This window comes from Hydra vulgaris, chromosome 03 (genome assembly GCF_038396675.1).
Source record: "Hydra vulgaris chromosome 03, alternate assembly HydraT2T_AEP".
Classification (NCBI taxonomy): Eukaryota; Metazoa; Cnidaria; class Hydrozoa; order Anthoathecata; family Hydridae; genus Hydra; species Hydra vulgaris.
The window spans coordinates 34,037,711-34,045,000 of NC_088922.1; the positions used below are offsets into that span (position 1 = coordinate 34,037,711).

The 7,290-nt window shown below is 26.9% G+C and overlaps 1 long non-coding RNA gene across 3 annotated transcripts; it reads left to right on the top strand.

The window, feature by feature from the left end:
- The first annotated feature begins 2,217 nt into the window (after window positions 1-2,217).
- LOC136077714 (uncharacterized) lies at window positions 2,218-4,337 on the top strand. Of its 3 annotated transcripts, XR_010637207.1 has the most exons (5): window positions 2,218-2,448; window positions 2,555-2,704; window positions 3,041-3,533; window positions 3,852-3,885; window positions 4,018-4,337. It is a non-coding gene; the product is annotated as an uncharacterized LOC136077714 (long non-coding RNA). The 3 variants fall into 3 exon arrangements; XR_010637208.1 differs by lacking the exons at window positions 2,218-2,448; window positions 2,555-2,704 and having other exon boundaries at window positions 3,401-3,533; window positions 4,015-4,224; XR_010637206.1 differs by lacking the exons at window positions 2,218-2,448; window positions 2,555-2,704; window positions 3,041-3,533 and having other exon boundaries at window positions 3,766-3,885; window positions 4,015-4,224.
- Window positions 4,338-7,290: the final 2,953 nt, after the last annotated feature.

A 7,290-nucleotide genomic window follows, 5' to 3' on the forward strand; every position in this document is an offset into this window, starting at 1 on the left:
AAATAATTAAATATTTTTTATATCGCTAACTGTAAATTTAAGGTTGTTATTGGTCCTGAAAGAAGAACAACAAAAGCAATTGCTCCTTTTCAAAAACTTAGCATTTCCAACCTTGATTTGGAAATATTTGTACGCAAACTGAATAAAAATATTGGATTGAAAAGAACCAAAAAACAATCAGAACAACTTCTAAAGCAAAACCCTGCTGGTGTTTCCAGAGCTCCTGCTTTGTGCTTTGGCAATGAATTTAAGTACTCTTGTTTTCTCAAATCTGGATAACTATAAGGTCAGTCCTATAGAGCCACTTCACGACTTTAAAGGTCATTTAAAAAACATTTGGGATGTTCTTCTTGAAATATTAAATTTTTCAGAAAAAATTTTTTTCAAAGATTGCCTTAAATTATGCTTTGGCGAAAAAGACAATGTGCGAGAGGCTGATTATAGATTATCTACTATTGTTGTATACGATTCCTTGAAAGAGATCTGCACACCAAATGTAAAAGTATTTTTGCAGAATATTATGGAACCAGTCAAATCTGCATATTTACCACCACAAAGCAGATCACCACAGGCAATCCTTCGATTATATAACTTGGCACTTCAACACATCCTTTATTGTTGTTTAGTGATAGGAAATAGTCCTAACAAAACCACTAAGAATAAACCTTAAGGTATATATTATCATTCAATCACAACTCATTTACCAGAAGTTGCACACATTATTTCACCTAGTTCGCTGCATACTGAAAATGAAGAGCAGACGTTCAGCAAAATCAAGCAAATTAGTTTGAACACTTCTTCAAGAAAACTGGAGTTAATACGCGATAACAGTATCATTCGAATCTAAGCTGAACAAAAGTTTTTAGAAGATATCAATTTTAATAAATTAAAACTATGCTCAATTTTTAAAATAACAAAGTTTAGTAAAACAACAGGTAACAATAAAATGTGTTCAACTATAATCAATATTAATTAAAATATATATACATTACAATTCCACCTTGAGCGATAAGGTTACAAATGTATACAATTCCACCTTGAGCGAATAAGTGATTTTATGCTATGTGGTGAAGAAGTTTGGTGGCATTTAGAAAACAACATTATTTTTCATGATGGAGAAAGTGATCCTGATATTATGGGTATAGGTTCAAATTTAATGAATTTTGATAAAAACAATTTACAATCAATAAAGTTACATTTAAGAACCTGTTGGGAAGCGTGTATTGCAAAGAAAGTCAGTTTGCCTCTTGATCAAATAAATTGATTAACGGATGTAAGGAATGTTGAAGAACTTATTTTAGTATGCTATACTTGACTCTAAATAAATTGTTAAAATTAAACCTAAAATTACAGAAAATAATTTTTGTTATTCACAGATTTATACAGTTGATATATGTGTATATATATATATATATATATATATATATATATATATATATATATATATATATATATATATGTAAACCTTTTGAAAATGCCAATCAATTATGCAATTGTCGACAAACCACCTTATGCCTACTCAACGGAAAGTGCCTTACAAAAAATATTATTTATATTTGTATAGTAAAAACTCACCAAGAAGAAGAAGAAGGATATTATTACATTGGGCTTACTGAGAAAACCTTCAAAGATAGATGATATAAACATAAAAACTCCTTTGTTTATGAAAGTAAGGCAAGCTCCACTGAACTTTCAAAATTTGTGTTAGAGTGCAAAAATAAAGCTTTAGAACCTATATATATTAAAATGGAATATTCTCGATCAAGCGGAGCCATTCAAACATGGTGGTAAACTTTGCAATTTACGCTTGGCAGAAAAATACCACATTATCACATCACCATTAAATTTACTTAACAAATGAACCGAGCTTGCATCAAAATGTCGTCATAAAAATAAATTTTTTAATTAAAAACTTTAATGTCATCAAGGCGGACACTCCATAGCATTTTTTGTATATAATTTTTGTCGTTACTTTTTTGTTGCTGTTACATCTGATGATTGCTATTGCGTGAAACTTTAAGTAATGTAATTGAAATATATAATAATAATTATTTAGTTTTCACTATATATATATATATATATATATATATATATATATATATATATATATATATATATATATATATATATATATATATATATATATATATATATATATATATATATATATATCCTTGCGGCGAACGTGACGTCACATTAACTAACTAAACGGCTACCATTATGATATGGGGGCAAACATTGCAAAAATGGTAAAAAAATGCTGTGTTTTTTATTGTTCAACCAATGTCTAAAGTCATCTGAACTTGAGTTTTTGTATTTTTCCTGCTGATCCAAAGAGAAGAAGATTGTGGCTTAATGCTATATATAGAATTGATTCATCTTGCAAAAACAAACTCTGGTCGCCAAATACAAAACTTATCTATGTGTGCTCAAAACATTTTGTATCTGGTAAGTTTTGTATTTAAATCATGTAAATATTTGAACACAAATTTGTCTTTAACTTATTTTTTTTGTTTTTATATTCCTATTCATAGTAAGTATGTTTTTCTTTCAGGAAAAAAAGAGAATTTTAAAGAGCATATTTACTATGTTCCATCACTGAATATGTTAGGTGCTAAAAAAAATATAGTGGAATCATCCCAATGACATAACCGATTGTTGTCACTAAATGAAAGGAGAATAAATAGATTAAAAAATTCTCTTGGTATATAGTTTATATTGTTGCTTAAAATGTTTTTGTAAAAACTGTTTATGTAATAATTGCAATTTATTTTTGTTATGCATTAAAACTAAGCATTTATAAATTATGCGTTTGTTGCTCTTTTTTTAGATAAAATAATGTTAAATACCTCGTAGAGCACAAATTTTATTAATATGAAATATCAAATTTATTTGTACAACTTTTGCTTGCTAATAAAATAGTTGAATCAGACCATATTTTTTTTAAATGCCTGTGTTTGTTATTTTAAATGCCTTTATTTGTTATTTTAAATGCCTGTGTTATTTACTATATACCTGAAACATACAAATATTTTTTTAGAATATCGTGTACAAAAAAAACTCAAGTTGATGAAGTCAGTGAACAAATAAATATTAACAATGCGTTGACTGGAGTGGAGGATGTTAGTGTCTTGAACAAACAAGAAACAACAACTGAATTTAGTGAAGACATTGGTTTTAAATTGTTTAGCAAAGACATTGGTTTTGATTTGATAACAGATTCACCAAAACAGTGCACAAATAAATTCAACAACAACAATTGAGAAGCAACATTTGAGAATCCAAAAAGAAATGCAATATACGTAGAAATGAATAATTTATGTGAAGAAACATATAATTATCGTTAAGAAGTATCAGATTTGAATTTAAAGACAAATTCTCCATTTAGTTATGCAAACATTAACATGTATATAGAAAAGTGTGTAACATTAACAGGTTTAGAGTTTGATGTTTTGGAAAAACTTTTACTATATTTGATTGCAAAAGTTAGCGATGGGAGAAATTCAAAGGAAGAAATGTATAATCAAATCATGGTATGTATAATTAAATTATACATACCATAATTACACCTTTGAAAATATTGCTTTCACATGCAACATTGCAAAACAAATAGCCATAAATTATTTTTGGAAGTAGATAGATATTATGTATTTAAAGTTGAATTGCTTAATCAAAATGCAAAAACGAGATCACTTGTTTGGCATTATTCCTGCAGTTTTCAAAGCAAAGTTCCCAAGTGTAACATTAATGATTATTAGACTTGATTATCACTACTTCTAATCATTCACTAAAAGCTAAGAATCATGTTTTAAACTAAAACATATATTTATTGTTGCATTTTTTATCTTTAGGGTTGTTCTTAGGTCACAAAAACAATCTCACAAAGTAAGTTTCTTCTTTGTTCTTTATTCGGTCACATTTTAAATTACTTTTTTATTTTTCACATTAACATAATACATAAGATATTAATGTGTAAATAATGTTTTCAACATTAATTGGTTCTATTTTCTTTAGTAGAGTTTCTGCTGTTGTCACTGGTTTAAGAGAGTACCTCCATGAACGAAGTTAAAAAGTCCTAAATGTGAAGCATTTTCTAAAAGCCAAGACGGAGTATCGTTAACCCTCATACCATTTACTTTAAACTTTATAAATAATGTTACAATGTTATAATTCAAATTGTTATAATTAGTAATTTTGATCATTTCATTATTATACTGTGAAAAATATTTTTTATTTATAACATTTATTTCACATATATTAAAAATATGCAGAATAGATATTACACTGTGGAAAGTTTAAAGCAAAATGTTTAGTTTTCAAATATTATTAGCAATCAATATGTAGTATTTTTGTTTTATTTACTGACTAGTCTGTAAACAGTGCAATAATTTCAAAATGATGAATTAATTGAACTCTATGATTCCTTTTTACATATTTGCACAGGTTAATTGTAATTTAACGCTAAATTTCGTTCAAGTAAAATCTCTTCAGCCTGTAAAATAGATTGTTCTGTCTAATCCCGACAGATTTTAAAAAGAAATTTTATATTATAGTTTCTTTTTTACATATTATAATCATTATTAAAATGTAAAGTAATTGTAGCGTTTGAAGTTGTTGTCATTAAGCAAATAAACAGTCATCACCTGTTCCTTGAGGTTCTTTTTTCGGACTTTCAAGTGCAATCCCCGTGTAATTTATGTATTACTTATTGACATAGGTATTTTATATTATTTATAAGTATTTATAATATAGTAACTTGATCAAAAGTACGTAAGGCAAGTAATTTGATCTATTCCTTCAGACCGGTTGTGTGGACACTAGGGCAATTGCAGCAAGTACTTGAAGTACACATTTATGACTACGCAAAAAAAAATTTCTTTCTTTTAATTACTATGAAAGTAATTAACATCTTTTAAAGGGATCGCAGTTAAACAGACTACTTAAAGGTTAAAAAAAAATTTCTTACTTTTAATTACTATGAAAGTAATTAACATCTTTCAAAGGGATCGCAGTTAAACAGACTACTTAAAGGTTAAAAAAAGGCTACATATTAAACACACTATTAATGTGTTTAAAAAAACTATTAATGTGTTTAAGTAAACACACTAATACTGTATTAGTGTGTTTACTTAAGTAAACACACTAATAGTATTAGCGTGTTTAATATGTAACCATATATAAAATTTCCTGTAATAAACTTTATTAGTTGTATAAAAAGCTTATCTATTAAATCTAACTTATTTTGATAACGTTCAGTAGCCTCTTTTGATAGTTTTTCTTGATAATCATAATACATTTTCAAAGCGTTTAAGTAGTGTTGTACTGAAATCAACGCGTTTGTTTGCCCCCATATCATAATGGTAGATACTTTTATTTTTTAATTACGCAATGATCACGTGGTTTTTTCGCCGCAAGAATATGGTATATATATATATATATATATATATATATATATATATATTTTTATATTTAAATATATATATACATATATATATATATATATATATATATATATACAACCCTTAGATGTTGTCCGAAAGTTTTTTCGATATTTTGTTGACAAAAAGTAAAAATTAAAATGCAAGACCGGAATTTTTTTTTTTTAATAATGATAGACTGCCTGCCCCAACCAAACCCTCAGTCGATGTAGCAGCACTCCCTTGCGGGTCAGGCTATTTGTCAGTCGATGTAGCAGCACTCCCTTGCGAGTCAGGCTATTTGTCAGTCGATGTAGCAGCACTCCCTTGCGAGTCAGGCTATTTGTCAGTCGATGTAGCAGCACTCCCTTGCGAGTCAGGCTATAAGATAGTCGATGTAGCAACACTCCGCGCATGATTTACAGAAAAAAAATAAAAATAAAAACATTTTATTAAAAAAAATAAAAATAAAAACATTTTATTAAAAAAAATAAAAATAAAAACTTTGTTTATATTGTTAAAAACATTCAAAATGTTATAAAAACATTCAGAATGTTTTTAAAAACATTCCGGTCAATTAAATTTGCGTTTTTGTGGTTTTTTTAAAAAACGATTAATTTGTAATTAAATTAATGGTTTTTACTTTCGTCCAACACGGAAATGTTGGACGAAAGTTAAAAGTAATTAAAAGTGACGTATATGTTGGCGTAAGAATCACTTTTTTCCTTCCGCTCTTCCCAAAGCCAACAAACTATAGATCTATATATATATATATATATATATATATATATATATATATATATATATATATATATATATATATATATATATATATATATATATATATATATATATATATATATACTCAAAAAATTAAAGATTGCATAGAAAACCTTCCTGTTGGACTTAATTAGTTACCGCATTATTATAAACGTTTAGAAAAATCCCGCGGGATCTGAACGGCACAGTTTTACGTCACCGTCAGATAAACGAACACTGGCCATAGACTTCATGAGTAATAAGTTATGATGGTCGCCAAGCCCGAGTCGAACTAAAATTCAAACTTAAAATGGATTAATTTTTTTCAAAACAAAAATGTAATTCAAAAAAAAAATTATTTTTGAAATTGTTTATTCGAAAACGTCTCTTTACTAAGTAAAGTTTTCTCTATAGGTTATTATAAGTTTTAAACATAGATGGAAACACTACTCATTTAATTAAATGAGATTAAATAAATTCAATTAAATGGTGTTTCAGTGTCGTAAGAATTTAAAACAATAATATTAATAGTAAGAATAATAATCATGATAGTAATAATAATGATAAAAGTAATGCAATTTTTATGAAAAACTTCGATGAAATTCCTGCCAAATTCAACTGTTTAAAATGTTATGCTAAGACATTTCACACAAAATACATATTAGTAATAGAGTTTCTTACTAGTTTAAGGAAAAGTTTGTTGAAAGTTTCCGAAAGCCTTTAAAAAAAACCCCCATACATATTATGTAATTATTAAGAGATATGTAAAACGTGTAAAATTTATATTGTATGTGTAAAAACAGTAAAATTTAGCAGGAACTTTACTACTTGCATTTATTTGAACATACATGCTATTCTTCCATTGGGTTACTTTGAAATTGACTAATCTTTACAAGTTTAGAACTGCTAATCGAAAGATCTTTAATCAAAGAGCCTTGGCAAATTAGCTTTTATTTAAATTTTAAAAATTTAGTGTAGCAGAAAATTAATTTAGAAGAAAATTAATTTAGGACAGTTTAGAATACTAGGCTTTACCTTGGAATTAATCAAGTAAAAATAGCATTGTTTTATTAGCTGTGGGACAAAATTGGTTTTTTCTATAACCAATTACTAA